Genomic DNA, 21,791 nt, shown 5'->3' with positions numbered 1-21,791 from the left:
AACTTTTGGTTATCTGGGGGTGCTGGCAAGCTGGATTTTGGTTAATTGATGTGTCTAGCAAAATTCTATGAGTGATGAGATTTGGAATAAAAGCATTTTATAGTGGAGTATTTTCCTAAACTTAGGATTAGTGTTCTCAAAAGAGACAGATTGTCACAAAAAGTAGAAGTATTTTTTTTAAAATCACTTGAATGGCAAAATGCATGTAAATGTTTTAGTTTTAATGTACTTAGCATTAATTTTATCATATTAGAGATTTAAAAATATCTTGTGTTCAGTGAAAGTGACAAAACTTACTGTCCTGCTGACATAGATTCTTGAATCTGCTTCTTATTCCCCCTGGAAAGGGAAAAAGAGAATGCAAGGTATTGATTCATGTTAGCTTTCAACTTTTTAAAAACGTAAATTAGTTGTAAATACTTAACTCCTCTGTTAGTTTTGAACATATGATTTTTTGTTTTACTGTACTTAACATTTCTCAAATATGGATGTTTTCTAGTAGAGCCAATTTTTGTTTATATAGCAGGTGGGATGAAATATAACACTACACTGTACCTTTTGTCTTAAGTATGGAGTGAGTTCTTATATACTAAAAGACCACTGTTTTTCTTTTTCTTTCTTTTTTTTGGGGGGGGGGGTTACTGAGGAGTGGTCTACCAGCGAGCTATTTCCCAAACCCTTTTTATTTATTTATTTATTATTTTGAGACAGGTCCCACTAAATTGCCCAAACTGGCCTTGAACTTGTGAACCTCCTGTCTCAGCCTCTTGAGGCAGTAGCTGGCATTACAGGTATATGCCATTGTGTGTTGTCGTGTCCCCCCCCTGTTTCCAACTCTTATATTTAAAATGATTAGGATGAATTACTCCATCTTTTTTTCCTGCACATAATATTGTTAACATGATGTAATTGATTTTTCAGTACTCTTAATTTGTCAGTTTTAGTTTAAAATTCCCTCAGTCATCTTCCTGTAAAAATATAAGGCTTTTACCTTTGTAGTCCTGTTTTTGTCTCTATTATGAAGAGAATATGAGGAAGGAGGACAAGAAAAAAGAAAAACCACTGTTTGGGGGTTCAGATGTGACAGGAATCCAGAAATGCTATAAAAATCTAAACACATGTAGTCACATACATTGTATCTAATTAATTAATTTTTTTGGGGGGTACCAGGGATTGAACTCAAGGACACTCCGCCACTGAGCTACATCTCCAGTCCTATTTTGTATTTTATTTAGAGACAAGATCTCACTTGGGTTGCTAGTGCCTTGCTTTTGCCAAGGCTGGCTTTGAACTCACTATCCTCCTGCTCCAGCCTCCCAAGCCACTGGGATTACCCATTGTGCCCGGTTGTTGTATTTTATTTTGAATAGATGGTCCACTGTCATTTACTAAACACTATTGATTAAAAAATTTTTTTTTAGTTGTAGATGAACACAATACCTTTATTTTATTTATTTTTACGTGGTGCTGAGGATCAAACCCAATGCCTCACGTGTGCCAGGCAAGCTCTCTACCACTGAGCCACAAATCCAGCCCAACACTATTGATTTGATAAATGATTCAGAAGTGAAGGGATATGCTGCTTTTGAAAAGTAAACTTGGTCAAAAAAAAAAGTATTAAATCCATTTTTTAAATCTTTTCTACTAGTAAGGCACAAGTGATAATTGTCTCCAATACGCTGGCATGGTTTTCTTCTTAATAAAAATTTAGCTGTTTGTTTTTAAATTAAGAAATAAGTTTCTTGATCTGTCAGGGGTGAAAAACATTGAACACTATTTTGTTTAATTGCTGAAACGGTTTCAAAAGGGGTAACTGGAAGGGTGGCAGGAAACATTTTTTTTTAATATTTATTTTTTAGTTGTGGTTGGACACAATACCTTTATTTTATTTATTTATTTTTTATGTGGAGCTGAGGATCGAACCCAGGGCCTCGCATGTGCCAGGCGAGCGCTTTACCACTGAGCCACAATTCCAGCCCAGGAAACATTTTCTAAGTAAGAGGGAGAATACATTTAGGTTTTTTTATTTGTATTTAATTTTTATTTTTTTAATAACTTAATTAATTAATTAATTAATTTATATGTGGTGCTGAGGATCGAAACCAGGGCCTTGCACATGTGAGTCAAGCACTCTACCGCTGAGCCATAACCCCAGCCCCACATTTAGATTTTTTTAAACGGAGATTAAAATGTAGTCTTATATTTAATATGCAGCTAAAAGGAGCCATTAATGATGGGTTTCTGTAGACTTTTGGGGGGGGGGTTGTTCATTTTGTTTTGTTTTTTGTTTTTCTCTTCTTTCTGTCAGGGATTGAACCTAGGGGTGCTTAACCACTGAGCGAAATCTCCAATCTGTTTATTTTTACTATTCAGATAGGGTCTTACTAAGTTGCTGAGGGCTAACACTGAACTTGTGATCCTCCTACTTCAGGCCTCCCTCCCCAGTTTCATGTGCCAATGTGCCTGACTGTTTGGAAGTTTAAATGTAGTGTTTTCACAATGTCCTGTAGCTGACTGCCTTGGGTATGCTGGTCTTTCAGTCAGCACTCTATTGGTAGACCAAAATTTTCCTCTTTTAACAGGTAACCTTGCGGCCAGAAAGGTATTCTATTACCCTCTCCTTCTCCCCAAAGATCTGATTGCTGATTTTTGTTGGCACCAGCCTGGTAAAATGTAAGGTTGGAGAGGAACCAAGGCAAGGGGCAGTGGGGCAGAGTTCATCCTGCATCCTCCTTACCTTCCAAACTGAGATCTGTTTGCAGTGATGAAGGCTTAGCAGTGTGGTCTGTGGTGGTAGCCTGTGGCATTAGCAATAAGAGAGAATTTGAGTAAAAGAAGGGAAAGTCAGAAAATTCCCCTGCACCTCTTCCAGAATCTTTGCTCTAATTTTCACTCTCTTGTTTGTCATTTTACACACCTCTCTTTCATTCTCACATTCAGTCCTTGATTCTGACTCTGCTTTCAAGCTCTGTTCCTTTACTCCAGTTCCCTAATCCTCATGGCTGCATACTGTCTCTTCTCTGAGTGTTCTTTCATCAGCCACCTGACCCATATTTTGTTAGGGTTATTCCCATTACAGCAGAGTGAGAATTTGTAGTCAAACCTGGGTTCTTATCTCTTCTTCATTTATTGTAATAATGTTGGTCCTAGGTATAGGTAAACGGTCATCCCTAAGAGATAATATGTGTGAAGTACTCTAGAACCTGACTCTTGGTAGGTATTCAGCCCTCCCATTCTCTTTTTTAATCATCCAGCTAATAGAAACACAAAGTGCTAGTACAGTATTACCAACATGGCACAGGGACTTTTGACAGTGAAACTTGTAACAGGTTGAAGGGATACTTGTGAGTGACCCACATAACACAAGGGAATTATACGTGGTGAATTCATCCTGTATTTTTGAAGAATCAGGTTTCATATACATGAATTTTTCCATATATGTGAAACTTACATCAGTCGTTTTCAAACTTTTTGGCCTTAGAATTCCTTTATACATAAAAATCAAATTGAGAAAAATTTTTTCCTTTTTCCATATTTTTAATTACCATTATTGCATCAATACAGCATATGAAGATATATATATATATATATATATCTATATATATATATATATATATCTATATCTATAACGTGGGTACTGAATGAGAGTTAAGTACTTTAAGGATATATATATATATATATATATATATATATATCTTCATTTTCAACTTTTCAGCAATTCAAATACATAATATATTATCATCTTGAGAATACAAGGAACACAACATGGAGGAAGATTGAGAAAATAGGTTCCCAATAGTTAGTCACTACAGACTTTCTTTTTAGTGTTTTCTATTGGAATTTTTAAATGTCCTGCCATGGCTCTGTAAGAATAGAGCTGCCTAGAAAGGAAGGCAATGAAAAATAGGGACCCAAAGTTAGAAAGAGGTTAAGAGTAAAATCTAGGAGAAACAATATACTTTGAAAATAAACATAAGGATCCCTCTTTATCCAGAATCTACATATCCAAATAGGTGCTAAGGGAAGAAATTACATCCTCCCATTTAATTCTCAAAATTGCCTATTTACAAGCAAAATAGGTAGTGGCGATTTATCTGAGGAGGTGAGCTGTCTTCACAGCATTATAAAAGGAATGGCAGGGCAGAGGGAAAGGAAAGTGATGGGAGAGCAACTTGCTTTTAAGATACCATAGCTGGTGGGTATCAAAGTCTAAGACAAAACCTGTTATGAGTAAAGCTTTGACTCTCCCAACTTCCTTCAAAAATGACAATATATGTAATAGCAGCTTTCTATTGAAGAGTGAGATGGATTGAAAAAGAAATATTTATGGAAAGGGGTCAGATATCCAGGCAGTAAGGCAGCGTGGGTACTGAATGAGAGTTAAGTACTTTCAGCCTCTCTGTTTTACAGATCAGGTTAAAAAACACAAATAAAGCAAATAAAGGGGTGAATATAAATTAATGCTGTGTTTCAAATGCAGCAATGAGATGGAGCTACAAGAAATTAAACACTTCTGTAGAATATAACTTGGAAAGCACAACCCCTTCAACTTCTTCCTTCATCCCAGAAACATCGAAAGATGTCAAAGAACCACTATTCATTAAACACAACAGTAGTGGTGCTACCAATACAATCCTCTTATCATAGGAAAAGACATGTAAACACAAGAGGGTGGTGGGGCTGCACCTAGCATTGGGTGTTCGTTGAAAAGGACAAGCCTGAAGGAGGCTATACAGAAGAGACCCAGGACACCCAATTTTCTCCAAACCTACCCTTATCAAAATTCTGAATTTGTAAATACTGAGGTTAGCCTGTTCATTTTTAGAATCTGGGGTTAATGGAAAAGAAAGTTTCAAGGCTTTGTCTCCCCTGAACTTGTTCAATGGGGTTCACAAAGAGGCACACAAGGATCATGAGATGATTCTGAAATAAATTCAAGAATTTAAAAGATGGAACCAGATGCTGTGGCCCACACCTGTTATCCCAGCAGCTAGGGAGGCTGAGGCAGGAGGACTGCGAGTTCAAAGCCAGCCTCAGCAAAAGCAAGGCACTAAGCAACTCAGTGAGACCCTGTCTCTACATAAAATACAAAATAGGGCTGGGGATGTAGGTCAATGGTCTAGGGGCCCTGAGTTCGATCTCCGGTGCCCCCCCCCTTTTCTAAAAAAAGATAGGAAAAAAAAAAATAAAGAACAGATTAGAGGTCATTTTTCTTCTTTTGAGGGGAAATGACCTAGCTCCTGCAGTCCCTGGTCTTAGAAGCACCTCCTTTCTTAGTTGGAAAGTTCCCAATACTCAACTTGATAGTCTCTCCTTCCCTGAAGCCTATATCCAACTTGAGATGATTATCCATTTCCTGAGATTCTTTGGAAATCTCAGATTCCTGCTTTACCCACTTGAAGTGATCTTGCAAGGAGACATTAAAGTCAAAGGCATTTCCCCAATCTGTGAATCCAGTGCCACTTTGCCCAATAACATCCTGGATCCAAATTTCAGAGTAGTGGCTAGAATCTCTCACTGTCTCCACAGCAATACCAGGATAGTGTTCTACTAGTACTTGAGTAAAGGGCTCTCCTGAAACTTTGTCTTTGAGTTTGATAATAGGCAGTCTTCCCTTTCTGAAGTAATTTGGAGAGGACCAGTCCAGTCAGGTTGGTCTAATTTCCAATCAGATGCCCTGTAACCATGGTTGTAGGCTCAGGCAGAATCTGATAGACGCTGACATCTGGCTTCACACACAGCACAGATTCATACTCCAACTTAGTTGCAATCTTGGCTCCGCTCTGAGAAAAAAACTTAAGTATTCATTGAAAGTAACTCATTATATGTGAATATAAATAACATTTTAATGAAAAAAAACTAGTAAAGCAAATTGCATTTTTTATTTTTTGGTACTAGGGATTGAACTCGAGGGCACTCAATCACTGAGCAACATTCCCAGCCCTATTTTCTATTTTATTTAGAGACAGAGTCTCACTAAGTTGCTTAGGGCCTCGCCATTACTGAGGCTGGCTTTGAACTCATAATCCTCCTGAGCCGCTGGGATTATAGGTGTGTGCCACTGTGCCCAGCTAAAATTTATTTATTATTTTTTAAATTTTTTTAATATTTATTTTTTAGTTGTAGTTGGACACAATATCTTTGTTTTATTTATTTCTTTTTATATAATTATTTATTTTTATATAATTAATGGGTGCTGAGGATTGAACCCAGGGCATTGCACACACTAGGCAAGCGCTCTACTGCTGAGCCACAACCCCCAGCCCTAAAATTTATGCCCTAAAATTTATTTTATAATTTATAGATTTATGGAAATATTGTGAAGATAGTACAGAGAGTTCCCCCTATACCCATACCCAGTTTCCCTATTTTTAACATCTTCCATTACTGTGGTACATTTGTTATAAATAATAAAACCCTTATTGATACATTGTTGTTAACTGGAGTCCATTCTTTATTAAAATTTCCTTAATTTTTACCCACTATCTTTTTTTCTGTTCTAGTGCCTCATCAAGGATTGTTACTTTGTCATCTTGTTTCTTTAAGCTTCCCTTGGGGTGACAATTTCTCTTACTTTCTTTTTTTTATTTTATGTGTGTGTGGTCTAGGGAATTGAACCCAGGTATGCTCTACCACTGAGCTACATTCCCAGCCCCTCTTCTTTCTTTTTTTTTTAAGTTTTATTTTGTTTATTTATTTTTATGTGGTGCTGAGGATCTAACCCAGTGCCTCAGGTATGCGAGACAAGTGCTCTGCCACTGAGCTACAACCCCAGCCCCCCTCCTTTCTTTTTTTGAGGCTGGCCTTGAACTTGTAATCTTTCTGCCTCAGCCTCCCAAGTTGCTGGGATTATAGGCCTGACAGTTTCCTCATTTTTTATTAGTTTGATAAAATACTGGACAAATATTTGATGGACCGTTCCTCAGTTAGGGTTTGTCTGATGTTTTTCTTATGAATAGACTAGGGTTATGGGGAGTGGGGAATACAGAGGTAAAATGTCACTGTCATCATATCAACATGTGATATATACTATCAACATACCTTACTTATCACCCTTATTCACCTGGCTAAGATAATATTAGATTTCTCCACACTGAAGTTCCTTTTTCCTTCTCTTTCCATGCTGTACTCAGGAAGCAAGCCAAAGCATCTTTATAAAATGTTTGGAATTCTTCTGCATGGGAAATTTGTCTCCTTTTCATGTACTTATATATTTAATCAATATTTATATCAGTATGGACCCATGGATATTTATTTTATTATCTGGATTATAATTCAGTACTGTTTCATTTATTTATTTTTGGCCATGGTGGGGATCTTTCTCCTATTGGCTTCTCCCTTTCACATATTGCCATTCTTTTATTTGTTTGCTTTTAAGCACTTTCTTAATTTCTGGCGCTACATACAAGATGCTGTAGGTTTATTTTGTGTATTTCCTGCCCATTTCTACCATCAACCATTTCTCCAAGAAGCCCAGACTTTTTATTGTAGGATAGTATTTGAAACCAAGGACTGGACACTAGGAATGCTCAGAGAAATGTTATTTTTTTTTTTTTTACAAATCATTTTAATGTCTAGCTTAATAGAAGACTTCTAGGTTCTCATATCTGCTCCTACAATTACTTTATAATAATATAATCTTTTGATTGAAGTATACCAGGAAAATCCAGGATCACAAACATAGGCACTTGAAAAAGGGAGGAGTATTATAATTACTTTCTCAGATAAGTTTGGATGTCCTTTTGAATAAACTCCACAAGAAATATTTTCTTTTTTTTTTGAGGGAGGCAGTACCAGGGATTGGACTCAGGAATACTTAACCACTGAGCTACATCCCCAGCCCTTTTTTATTTTTTATTGTGAGTCAGGGTCTCATCAAGTTATGCAGGGCCTCACCAAGTTGCTGAAGCTGGCTTTGAAATCATGATCTTCCTGCCTCACCCTCCCCAGCGTCTAGGATTACATATGGGCACCACCAAGCCTGGCTCCACAAATGGTATTTTCTTAAGTGCTTAGTTGCAACATGGTATCTAAAACCATATCTATGAATTTTCATATTGATATTTATTTATTTATTTATTTATTTACTTACTTACTTCTTTTTGAGTACTGGGAATTGAACCAAGGGGCACTTTACTATGAGCTACATCCCCTGAGCTACACCCACAACCCATTTTCCCTTTTTATTTTGAGACGAGATCTCACTAAATTGCTTAGAGCCTTGCTAAATTGCTGAGGCTGGCCTTGAATTTAGGATCCTCCTGCCTCACTGGGATTATAGGCATGTACCAGACTATGTATCACTACACCTGGCTCATATTGTTATATTAAAATACATTAATGTTTTACACTTCTAATGAACTTTTTAAAATACATACTTGTATTAATATTGTTACACTTCTATTATCATGTCACTGAATTACTTAGATCTTGCAAATATTGGCACATCTATCATACAGTATTAAAAAGACCTATCACCAGTGATCTCACAAGTATTTGAGCATTGGAAAGCTATCAAACACATGTAAATTTTATAAAATTCTGATTTTCACTTGAAAGCTCAAATTTTATCATTGGCAATAAAGACAAGTTGTTTTCCTTTAAGTGGTAAATTTACTTAATTCACTTTCAAGAAAAGTACCTACCAAATATTAGTGTCTGAATAACCATAGTTTATCCTTGCTTCTTTCAGATAAGAATGTCATTCCATGAGGAAAGCAATTAGTTCAGCTCATAACTCAAAAATTGCACAAGTGCTTTTCCTTGAGGCAGTGTTGTATTTCAGAATGAGCACAACTACTTTGGGTATACATCACATATTATTTAAGAAGATGTACTTGAGAATTGAGACTTAATAATAATAATGTAGAGAGGATGAGACTAGATTGCCAATGGAGTCATTGTTGTAGTACTGGCAGTGTTCAGCACAGACATTAGAGACAGCATTCCAGCCAGGTTATTCTGATACCTTAGCTCAAGCTAGGGTATCTGGCCTTCTCATCAGTTCTATGATCAGACCAGTAGACTTTCATTCTCCTTTCCCCCACAACAACCCAGTACTGAGGATTGAATCCAGGGGTGCTTTACCCCTGAGCTGTTTGATACAGAGTCTTGCAAAATAACTGAGGCTGGTCTCCAATGTGTTATCCTCCTGTCTCAGCTTCCTGAATTATTGGGATCACAGGCATGTATCATTACACCTGAGACAGTAAATACCTTTATGTTTAATTAAATAAGATCAGTTCTGTTGCTGCAGTCAAGAACCCTGCTAATTCTGTGATTATTAAAATTTGTGGCAAGCCTGGAGCATCTTTTAGTGCCAGAGATAAGAAAGTGGCCAGTTGAAGTGGCACATGCCTGTAATCCCAGTGACCTGGGAGGCTGAGGCAGGAGGATCACAAGTTCTAGATCAACCTCAGCAACTTAGTGAGACCCAAGTAACTTAGTGAGACCTTGTCTCAAAATAAAAAATAAAAAGGGCCAGGGATGTAGCTCAGTGGTAAAGCACCCTTGGGTTCAATCCCTGGTACCAAAAAAAAAAAAAAAAAAAAGAATATATTTTGTGAAATGAAAATAGTGTATCATCACAATATAAATGTAGGAATAGATATATCCCAGGAGTCTTCTATTAAACTAGACATTAAGAAGAGTTGTTTAAAAACATCAAAAACAGGGCCTCTCTGAATATTGCTAGTGCCCAGAGCTTGGTTTCAAATACCATTTGAAAAGTGATGGTAGTCTTTAGTTCACAATTAGGTGCCTCATAGTTAACCTTTCTGATGACTTGTGGTAATTAAAATTAGTAATCATTAACATTACTGAATGCTCATTACTGAATGAACATTCACTATCTAGTGACTTTCTAGCCTTACCTACTTTCCAGCCAAACTAGACACGTTGCTTCCCCCTCACCAAATATCCTTCCAATCTTTATCTGTGTCTAGAATGTACTTTACATCTCATTTTTTCTAAATCCAAATGAAGACCTAGCTCTATTTTCAGTGTCACTGTAAAACTGGAGATAACCTTTGCCTTTGCCAAACCACAGATTACATTTCACCTGTTACCCTTAATGCTTTCTACTTCATAATAGGGTTATTTGTGTATGTGTTATTTCTGCTAATCACCTGTGCTTCTTATTACTGTGTGGTACAAATCTGTGATCCACAGGACTTAACCTTGAACATAAGTACTTAAAAACATTAGATGGATGAATTTTTATATACTAAATACACGAGTAACTTTATGGACTGTTAAGATCTGGAGGGCTGCATAACCCCTCCATGATGTGGTGCCAAGCTGTGGAACCTCTTTTGTCCTTAGTAAGTAAGCTCTTTTTTTTTTTTTTTTGCTACTTCCAGTTATCTCAGGTAAGCAGCTACCCCTTGCCCTTGCTATAGAGTTGCTATTATTGCTCACCATAAACCAGGCAATGAGAAAAACTTGAATTTTGTTTATTTAAAACAAAAGACGGTAAAGACTTGAGGGATTTCCTGTGAGAAAATCTTCCATACATGGCTTTAGTTTTTACTTTGGATATTTTGAGACTTTTTCTTCCTGGTTTTTGAATGATTTTAGAATTAGTTTAGATTAATGTTATATTTCATCTATATTTATCCAAAATTTACCAACCTTTGTATCAGTCATTAGAGGGGAGAGAAAACAGTCCTCAATAAACTGTTTTAATGAAAAAAGCATTTTGAATCTGCACTAGAAATGTAAGTAGAGCACTGATACCTTTTCTCACTCAAACTGAGTTATGAAGTTTTAGGTCAGTTTATCCACTGGGATTTTGAACTAGAAAACAAGGTGGCAATGTGATGCTAAAGGCTTCCAGCCCTAGCCTGCCTTTGTCTCTTGTGCTCACTGGTAAGTTACTGAGGGATTCCTGTTTTATAGACTTAGTCTGTCCAGTTTCTTGAGCCATTCTTGACAGAAAACTGGAGAGACAATGACATTAATCATGCTATCAGATCTGGTATCTGGGAATAAACCTCGACACGTTTGTGTACCCCTAGTCCCAGCCTTCCTCTACTTCCACTTTGTTGGTAAAATCAGAGCAGTGGATCTATGTTATAAGACTCCTCTGAGTCTGATGTGGAGCCCTGTCAAAAATCCTAGCCTAGGGCTGGGGTTGTAGCTCAGTGGTAGAGTACTTGCCTTGCATTCATGAGGCACTGACTGGGTTTGATCCTCAGCACCACATAAAAATAAAATAAAGATATTGAGTCCACCTAAAACTGTCTAAATAAATAAATAAATATTAAAACAAAACCCTAGCCTAGGGTGGCTCATACTTGAAATCCTAGCAACTTGGGAGGCTGAGACCCCAATTTTAAAGCCAGTCTCAGCAACTTAGTCTTTAAGCAACTTAGCAAGATGCTGTCTCAGAATAAAAAGGCTGGAGATGTGACTCAGTGGTTAAGTGCCCTTTGGGGTTCAATCTCCAGTACCATAAAAACAAACAACAACAAAACCCCCAACTAGACTAGAATGGGTAGGAAGCAGTTGTCCCTAAAGACGGAGTAGACCAAAAGATGTGTGTGTCCTTTGAAGATAGTATCTGAATATTGATTTGTGGGGAAATGGTTAACAAGTTTCACATTATTCAAGTTACTTATTGCAATGTAACAAATCACCTCAAAACTTCATGGCTTAAAACAACAAAAATCATTTATTATTTCTAAGAATGCTGGGGGTTGACTGAACTCAGTGAGATGATTCTTGGAACCTGTCATGTGGGACTTTGCTTAGATTGTGCTCTCTGACATTTATTTTCATCTATATCTCCTCTATAAAATGTAAAAAGAATTCTCTTATTTATTATTATTATTTTATTTAAAAATTTTTTTGGTACAAGCGATAGAACCCAAGGGCACTTAACCACTGAGCCACATTCCCAGCCCTTTTTATTTTTTAATTTTGAGACAGGGTCTCATTAGGTTACTTACCACCTTCCTGTGTTGCCGAGGCTGGCTCCAAATCTGCAATCCTCCTGCCTCAGCCTCCTGAGCAACTGGAATTATAGGCATGCGTGTACCACCACGCCCAGCAGAAAAGTTCTCTTTAGTTATTTTTCTGGTACAGTTGTATCTAGATTGGAGACACTGAATGATAAGAATTTCTTAAAATGTTAAGTGCTTCCTGTAGGTAGCAACTTTGCAGGTCCTGATGTGTGAGTATGAATATATTTTTCTTTATAAACTAAGTATATTATAGAAAAGCATGTGGTATGTCAATGTATAAAACAAATAGTTTTAAATATGCTGTTAACCGGCTTTTCTACTAAGACATAAATGAATATATGGATAGATAGAGAGATAGTTAGTTAAATCTGGATAAGGACCCAGGTCCTTCCTAAGTTGCCCAGGCTGATCTCAGAACTTGTGGTCCTCCTGCTTTAGCCTTCCTAATACAGAGTAGTAAGTTTTATATGTCCCAAACTAGCAGGATTTTTAAAATAGCCCTTCTAGATCCCAAAAGGTTATAGACTATTTATTTAGATTTTTCTGGGCAATATAATTTAAACCTATATTTGACTATGTGGCAGAGACCCAACAAACCTGGTGCTGTAGTTTGGATATGGTTTAAGTGTGTTCTGCAAAGATTCAGTGTTGGAAACTTGGTCCCCAGTGTGATAATAAGAGGTGGTGGGACCTTTAAGAGGTGGAGCACAGTAGGAGATCATTTCTGGCCCCTCCCTGCTTTCTGACTTTCTGTCTCCCAGTATGAGCTCTTCCTTCTGCAAGCTCCTGCCATTGTTGTGCCATCCAGCATGAGGTGATATAGCTAGGAGGGCTCTTTTTTTTTTTTTTTTTTTTTAATTTTTTATTGTTGGCTGTTCAAAACATTACATAGTTCTTGATATATCATATTTCACACTTTGATTCAAGTGGGTTATGAGCTCCCATTTTTACCCCATATACGGATTGCAGAATCACATCAGTTACACATCCATTGATTTACATATTGCCATACTAGTGTCTGTTGTGTTCTGCTGCCTTTCCTATCCTCTACTATCCCACCTCCCCTCCCCTCCCCTCCCCTCTTCTCTCTCTGCCCCCTCTACTGACATTCATTTGTCCCCCTTGTATTATTTTTCCCTTTCCCCTCACTTCCTCTTGTATGTACTTTTGTATAACTCTGAGGGTCTCCTTCCATTTCCATGCAATTTCCCTTCCTAGGAGGGCTCTTATCACAACCAGCACCACACTGTTTGAACTTTCAGCCTTGAAAAATGTGAGCTAAATAAACTTACTTTCTTTTTTTTTTTTAATATTTATTTTTTAGTTGGACACAATATCTTTATTTATTTATTTATTTTTATGTGGTGCTGAGGATCCAACCCAGGACCTCGCACGTGGTAGGCGAGTGCTCTACAGCTGAGCCACAACCCAGCCCCAAACTTAACTTTCTTTATAAATTACCTAGCTTCAGATATTAGGTTAAGGTAAAAGGGGAATTCATTGCCTCATGAAACACTGAGTCCTACAGTAACATTAACTTCAGTCATGGCTACATCTCAGGGTCTTAATATCATCAGGACATGATCTTCAGCTACTGCTTTCTTTTGTGTTTGCTTCATTCAAAAATAGAAAAAAAAAATGGCCACCCTCGATCCTAGATTTAAATCTCCCCCATAGTTTGTGATCTAGGTGAAAACAGATCTCTTTCTTGAGAGTACCAGCTAAAATCTCCAGGGTGGACTGTAATTGGCTTGGGTCGCTCTGAAAGAATCATAGTAATCAATGGGAATGGGTAGCAAGTTGTTCATCCTCCCTGGACATCTGTCCACTTTTAAACTTACAGGCTTGGGGCCTTATTTAAGAATGGATAGGAAGTGATTTTCTCCAAAGCCATAGTAGACAGACCAAAAGATGTGTGTGTCCTTTGGAGATAGTATTTGAATGTTGATCTATGGGGAAAAAATATTAACTTTCATATTATTCAGGGTATTTATTGCTGTGTAACAAATCACCTCAGAACTTCTTGGCTTAAAACAACAAAAATTGCTTATCATCTCTAAGAATTCTAGGGTTGACTGGATTGGCAAGGTGATTCTCTCTTAGTCTGTCATGTGGTTATAATCAGGCAGTGGCTGGGATTGAAATCATCTTGAAAGAACTGAGGTTAATTCCAGCTGGGCTTTCTCAAAGACAGCATGTGGCCAGGTTCCAAGAATAAGCTAAAAAGATGAGGCAAAAATTGTGTCCCCTTTTATGGCAGTGATCACAAGTCACATGGTGTAACTTTTGCCATAGTCAGAGACTATGCCTGACTTTAAGGGGAGACGATATATCCCATATCTGTCTATCCCTCCTCAGTTATTATTGCCATACTGGGGATTGAACCCATATAACCCCCATACCTCCATGAGAACAGCATCAATGTCACATTGTAAGAAAGTATATAGAATGGGAGATCTGAATGTTACCTTGGCAAATAGACTCTGCTACACATGTTGCCTTATTTCAGATGACTAGTTTTTGTAAAAAAAAAAAAAAAAAAAAAAAAGAAAGAAAGAAAGAAAAGGAAATATAAATTAAGCTATGCTGTATGCTAGTTCTTGGGTTGTCCTTTTGTTGACCAGATTGTTTTGTTGCCTCGTATATCATATAGTATCACTTTTTAGCTCTCTGGCATTGGTTCTCCCTTCTTCATTGCCTTTTTGGTTTTTGCTAATTAATTGTATTGACTCCTCAATGCATAGTTTTATTAGATGGTTAAGGCAGTAACCAGCATACATATGTAAAAACAGAAAGGCCCTTCTTCCTTGCTCCCCAGCAGGGTGGTGAGTTTATAAGTTCACCCTGTAGGAGCTCTCCCTGGAACTTTGAATCTTTTTTTTTTTTTTAATTAATTAATTTATTTATTTATTTATTAGTTGCTCAAGACAATACAATGATCTTGACATATCATACAGGAACTTTGAATCTTGAACAGATGATGTCATTATTTAAAGAAGTGTTGGAGGCCATTTATTATAGGGATAGTACTTAAAGGAGATTCATGGGGCTCTTGGGACTGTGGGTTTTGTGTTCTAGTCTTTTCAAAATTCCTTTGGCTGCTGTTCATTTCTGAGTCTGGTTCTTCAGCTTTCTAACTAAATCTTTGAGTCTTCAGAGAGCCTTCTAATTATCATTCAAGAAAGCCAGAGTTGGGTTCTGTTGATTATAAGCCTTAACTGACAGATTATCATAACTACAGCTAGCTGTATTTTATACCTAAATAGATTTATTTCTTGTGATGTGTGATATTGCCAGAAAGCTTAATTGAAAAAAGTGATACTTATTTTGTTAATGATTTTTGTTAAAGTAATATTTACTAACTTTTAACAGTGGGCCTCTTAACAACAGTGGTATCTTAGAATCAAAAGAATTAAGAATTATTTTTGTTGTTGTTGGAATTGAGATTTCTTATTCACAGAATGGTTATGGGATGGGGTTGGAGATTGGGAATGCAAAATATGTTATGTAACATATATTTACTATTGGACTGTAGCATCTATTGATCCATATGATTACATATCACTTTATTCTTTAGTAGCACCAAATGTGCATTACAGATACTGTTGGGATCTGGCCAGATACCTGTTCTGTGCACTCCTGCTACAGCTTCTCTGAACTTTTGCCTCTAATGGCTTATATCTGTGACTCTTTCAAGGACTTCCTTTGGGTGACTGGCATCAACTACTGTAAGGGCTTGGCAGTTTACATCCCCCTGAGAAGTCTCTTGGCTGTTGACTGACTGGTGCAGGGCTATGAAAGACCAGTTCCTTTGCCTTGAATAAGCTCAAATTTAGAGACATTTTTAAATACTCCAGAGCTCCCTTGTTAGATCAGGCTAAAGCTAGATTTTGTCTGAAATTATACCCTTGCTTGGCTGCTATTTCTTCCTTCTCTTGCTCCTCCCTCCCAGTTTCTCCTGGGAGAACCTCTTGATATCACTTAGACTTGAATCCTTCTCTCACAGTCTACTTCTGGGGAATCTAAACTAAAATAGCATGAATCATAAGCCTTCCTCATATTCATAATCTTTGGAAACACTTTTGGGAACATGGTAATACACTGCTATTTCCAACGCATTCTTAGAATATTGACTTTTGGCACTTTGGGATGGCCAAAACATATATTAAAAACGACACTAGTGCATTAGCTGCATTTCTCATTTGGTTTAACTCATGGCTCCCTTTTTACCTTATTGAGTTATGCTGGTGTTACTAGATATTAAATAGCTTATCTTAAAAGTCAGTCATTGCAGTCACAGCAGTGGATTGTCCCTCACTATGCATGAATCCTTACTGCTCCATTCAGAAAAATTGGTCAGTATTAATTATTTAATTGCATTGCCTGGTAGGTTATACAGTCACTGTTTATTTCAGTATTGCATCATGAGAAGCTTTTTATCCTGAAATGGTTTCAATAATAAAAGATTTTTCTTTTCCATAGCATTTGATAGATATTTTCATTTAGAGGGCTGGGGATGTGGCCCCGTGGTGAAGTTCTTGCTTAGCATGTATGAGGCTCTGGGTTTGATCCCCAGCTTCACCACAAAAAAGTGTGTGTGGGTGGATTTTCATATAGAACTATTTGGTACTGATGTGGGTTTTTTTTTTGGGGGGGGGCATCATCATTTGACAGCTTTTTCTAATTGTTGGAGTTGTTATAGTCTGTTTAGGTTCTTTTTGTTTTTTTTTTTTCCCCAAATCAGAGGTATATGTAGTTTGCTGAGGCATATGTAGTTTACTTAAAGAGTCAGGTTCTACAAGATTTGTTAAGACAAAACACCAGGTTTACTTATTCTTCCTGCTTCTAATGCTTTTTGTTGTTGTTATTTTTTTCTTCATGACTTATCACTTTCAACTCTTAGCTAATTCTTTGGGTATTACATATGCATGTTAAATAATATGCATGGAGCTAATTCTTAATTTTTTAATTTAGGCAGTATTTATTGAGTGATCCTTGGTTACAGATGAGACTTTTGTTCTTGACAAATTTGGTTTCTCCTTTTAAGTTCTGTGTGTGTGTGGGGGGGGGGGGGTGGGTTGCTGGGGATTGAACCCAGGGCCTTGGGCATGCAAGGCAAGCACCCTACTAACTGAGCTACATCCCCAGCCCTCTCCTTTTAATTCTGACAGTTTTTCTGTATGCATTTTAATGTACATCCTTCATTCCCCCATCTTTCCAATATAGTTAGAGATTTTACTGATCAGCTGTTCTCTAAGTATGGACCAGGGACCCTTGTCTTACCCCCACCCAGACTTTTTCAAGGGATCTGTAAGGTCGGAACTTTTCATAGTAATAATTTAACTTACTTTTTAAAACAATGTACAAAGGAGTTTTCCAGAGATATTTTCCAGAGGCATGTATTGTGTGATCTGACTGCAGAAGCAAATATGAGAATCCAGTTGTCTTCTGTTGATGCAAAATGCAAAACCATGTCATTCATTTTTTAAAAAATATTTTTCATCTGCAGCTAATTAAGCCAACTGGGTTCCTTTACTTGTGGTGGCCCAGTGTGCAATGGCTGTAAACAGCAACCTCCTCGGTAGTGTATGCAGCCTGTTTCTCATATGGGTTGCCCTAAGGGACCTTGGAGACAGCACTTTGAGTAGATGTTCATATTTCTGATCTCATGGTGTCCCTCATCTAGGCTCCAAACAGGTATGTGGGGTGCCTTTGGGAAACCCCAGGGAACAGTGGCCAAGGTTCACATTGGCCAAGTCATCATGTCCATCCGCACCAAGCTATAGAACAAGGAACATGTGATTGAGGCCCTACGCAGGGCCAAGTTCAAGTTCCCTGGCTGCCAGAAGATCCACATCTCAAAGAAGTAGGGCTTTACCAAATTTAATGCTGATGAATTTGAAGACATGGTGACTGAGAAGCAGCTCATTCCTGATGGCTGTGGGGTCAAATATATCCCCAATCGTGGTCCCCTGGACAAGTGGCGGTCCCTGCATTCATGAGGGCTTCTAGTGTGCTGTCTCCTTCTCAGTCACACACACACCAATATATCCTGTATTGTATCCAAAAAAAAAAAAAATATATATATATATATATATATATATTTTTTTTTTTTTCAGTTGTCAATGGACCTTTATTTTATTTATTTATATGTGATGCTGAGAATCAAACCCAGTGCCTCACACATGCTAGGCAAGTGCTCTACTACTGAGCCACAACCCCAGCCCTCAATTCATTTTTTGAAAATAATTATTTTTTTGTGAAATGCTGACATATAAATTTTTAAAAAATTATTGTTATGATGTCACTTTATTGAGCACTAACTAGGAAACCAATGTAATTGTTCATTACTAAAAATAGGCAAACAATTTTTAAAAATCACTTCTCCATTCCCTAGAGTTTTGTCCCTATTCTGTTTAAAATTCACTCTATTTCTTAGCACACCCCAGGCAGAGTCATAGTCAGGGCTTAATAAAAGACAAGTTGAAAATTTTTACATTGCCTGCACATCTACACAGTATAAAAATCAACTCTTCTGTCCTTTTCTTGTTTTGATTCCTTCACTTCTGGAACAATCACCTCTTACCCAGTAAAACTAGGCATTTCCAAAGTCACCTGCACATTACATATACTTGGAGGAGCTCTAGTTTTCAGAGGGATATCATAGTGTGTGTGTATCATTTGCAGCTGCCCAGAATCTTTTGAAAATCTTTCATTCGGGGTTACATTTGGTTAGCCTGCAAATTGTGAGTCCCTGTTTCCTAAGGTAGAATCATAGTTACTACAGTACACTATAAGAACTAGATTCCCTTGGTTCTGCATATATATCTGAGTGGAGTTGGGATGCAGATGTGAGCCATGGACAGTATTGAGCATTTAGACTACTCTGTTCAAAACTGTAACCATTTAAATTAATTAAAATTAATGGAAATAAAAAGTTCAGCTCCTTTGTCTCACTAGCTACATTCAAGAGCTCAGTAGCTATGTAACTAGTATACAGCATAACAACAGAACATTTCTATCATCATAAAATTTCTATTGGACATTTCTGGTCTAGAAGGCAACAATGGCAGGTACTCTTCTGAGTAGTAAGCTAGAGCAAGGGACTTGCAAAGCAACATGTGATAGAATGGACAGTGGCAGTAGTGCTTTCTCTAGAATGGTTCCTAGATGTCTTTGGGTATTCCTTTCTGGCTTTGGGGCATCCAAGTATAGTTTTCATGTCCTTTTAGAGATTTTGTGATTGTCCTAATATCTAATCACAAATCTCTTTCTGTTTAAATTAGCTTAAGTTCATTGTAACTTAATTGAGAATTCTGATTTATACTGAGATGCTTTCTGACACACTTGATATTGGAGAGGGACAGTTGAATAATTGGTGCAATTTTTTTTGGCTCTGATTAACTTTGATCTTGGTGGATTTGATTTTCTTGCCAATCCAAACGATCATAAATTTAATGATTATATTGGGATGAAAGTAGGTGGCTATTGAAGAAAACTTAGTTTGGAGTATCTCCAAAAGATAATTGTACACGGATGTAAGTAAAAGACAGGTGTCTTTTCAAGTTTTGATCATCTCTTGTTACCATTCAGAACTTCCAGAGCCCCTGGAGAGCAGGAATCTTGAATCTTCTTTATTGCCCTAAAGATGACCTGCTAGCAAGGCATAACAGGAGTCCCCAGCAGCCCTAAAGTATTTTGAGAAGAGCCTGGAGGAACATTTGTTGATCTCAAGAATTATATGGAGGTTTGAGTGTAGGGCTTATGGAAAGTTAAAAGATTATATGCACTGTTTACCCATCTTCTTATATTACTTAAACTTCTGTCTTTGTTGGGGTCATTTTAGCTACCTCAGTAGCCTCTCCTCAAAAGTCTCTGGGCCTTTGGACAATTCCCTCAAAGTGCTGCTTCTGTGACCATAATTTCTTTTTGCTATTTATGCTTGTTCTATAGAAAGTAGGGACTGAATATTTTAGTGAATGACCTTTTGGGGAAAAGGGAGGTGGTTTCTTCTTATACTCAAGATTTAATTGACATATTAAAAGTAAGCTATTTTTTTCTCATAACTTCTGTTTATTGCAAAAGAAAAACATTGAAAAGAATATTACATTCTTTAAAATTAAAATTTTGGGTTGAAATGCTGTTTAGTTGGGAAGTAGCAAATCTTACCTGGCAGGGTTGTTTTGAAGATTGTAAATAAAAAGTACTTAGCTTAATAACTGCAGGAATGTAGAGGACTTGAGTAACTGAACTATCTTTTATTATTACTTCCACCACTTACCTCCAATACTGTCACCCACACTGCTGCTGCAACATTGCCAACTCTGTTCTCTCTAGGAGAGAAACAATAAGCTGAATGTCTGCTGCTTTTCTGATAGGGCCCAGTTTTACATGGTCTCTAGTTTCTTAGTGCAACTCTGGGGCTTGTACAGCTTCTGCAACAACTCCCTGTTGTTTCAAACCAGAATGTTTCTCCCTTGTTATTGCTACAAAGTGGTCACTTTTTGAATTTGGCACTTACTAGTATATGAGTTTACTTTGGAAGGTAGAGGCTACCATACCTGTGAGCTGTAATTACATTTTTGTTTAATCTCCTCAAAATCTTGAGCTCTTGGTCCCTGAGTGAGTTGGGCAGGGGTCCAGTATGGTATCTGCTGCTGCCCACCACTGTTGGCTCTTTGCTGTCAGCAGGAAATCTTGGCAAAGCAAGTAGGTATGTGGCAGTGGCTGCCTCCTTGTCTGTCTAGCTCTCCCACATCTGATAGTAAACAGCAGACATCTTCATTGGGAAAGTGTGTTCAGGTGATATATTTTGTTGTTGAAAAGTCATCAAAAGTTAAAAAAAAAAAAAAAAGTAAAAGAATATGGCCAACATGTGGCTACTGCTTGGATACATCATTCCAATATTTATTTCCAGGTATAATGCCAGCAAAATGGCATATTATTCTCAGTTGCCATAGTAGACCCTTGGTTTTGGTGAATTTAGAGTTTTCCATTTCATTTATTTCCCAGGATCCTGAACAACTTTGGCCTGAACAAGTGGTTGAGCCTGGTAAGCCGTGTATCCATGTTGGCCTCTACCTCTAGCAATTTTTGTGAAATGCCATAATAGTATTTGTGAATTTGGAGATTTGCAAAAATATCAGGGTATATAGCTTTAGAATGTTAGGATCTAAGCCGGGTGCTATGGTACATGCCTGTAATCCCAGCAATTCAGGAGTCTGAGGCAGGAGGATCACAAGTTCAAAGCTAATCTCAGCAATTTAACTCTCAGCAACTTAACAAGAGAGTCTTTCTTAAAATAAAAAGGGAAAGTTCTGGGAATATAACTTAGTGGTTAAATACCCTGGGTTCAATCCCCAGTGCCAAAAAAATAAAAAATTAAAAAATGTTTTTAAAAATTTAATCTTAAATATATATATTTATATTTTAAAACCCACATAGTTCCATAAGGCTTATAGTTATTTTTTTTAATTGCTGCCTTTTCTTCCATGTCTCCTACCCCACTTCCCATGTGAATTTGCCTCCCCTTACTCCTAATATCCCATGTTATGACTATGTAAATCTTGTCCGCAAATGAACCACTTGGTATGCTACAACTAAACAACCTCTTATTTTTCCTGGGGCTAATCATTGCCTCATTTAAAAATTTTCTTGTTTCTTTAAGAATGTATTTTTACACTTTGATGAAACTGCTAAAGGCTTCCCATTCTCATCCACATCAGGTGATCTATCCATTCCTTTTTTTTAAAAAAACCCTTAGAGATTTTCTTCTTGGCTACTCCTTCTTCCTCTATTCTAGTCTGAACTGGTTGTTCTTGGCCC

General features: G+C 37.3%; 1 protein-coding gene, 1 non-coding gene and 1 pseudogene across 3 annotated transcripts in view; 2 read left to right on the top strand and 1 right to left on the bottom strand.

The window, feature by feature from the left end:
- The window catches only part of Zbtb5 (zinc finger and BTB domain containing 5), a 32,507-nt gene that overhangs the window by 2,187 nt on the left and 8,529 nt on the right, over window positions 1–21,791 (top strand). The window lies entirely within an intron of this gene.
- On the bottom strand, window positions 5,234–14,374 carry LOC114089122 (adaptin ear-binding coat-associated protein 1 pseudogene; annotated as a pseudogene).
- LOC114089325 (small nucleolar RNA SNORA70) lies at window positions 17,470–17,604 on the top strand. Its single transcript, XR_003582151.2, has one exon. It is a non-coding gene; the product is annotated as a small nucleolar RNA SNORA70 (small nucleolar RNA).

Source organism: Marmota flaviventris, chromosome 13 (genome assembly GCF_047511675.1).
Source record: "Marmota flaviventris isolate mMarFla1 chromosome 13, mMarFla1.hap1, whole genome shotgun sequence".
NCBI classification, from domain to species: Eukaryota; Metazoa; Chordata; class Mammalia; order Rodentia; family Sciuridae; genus Marmota; species Marmota flaviventris.
The sequence above is the reverse complement of the archived record's forward strand: the minus strand, read 5'-3'. Positions and strand labels throughout refer to the sequence as shown.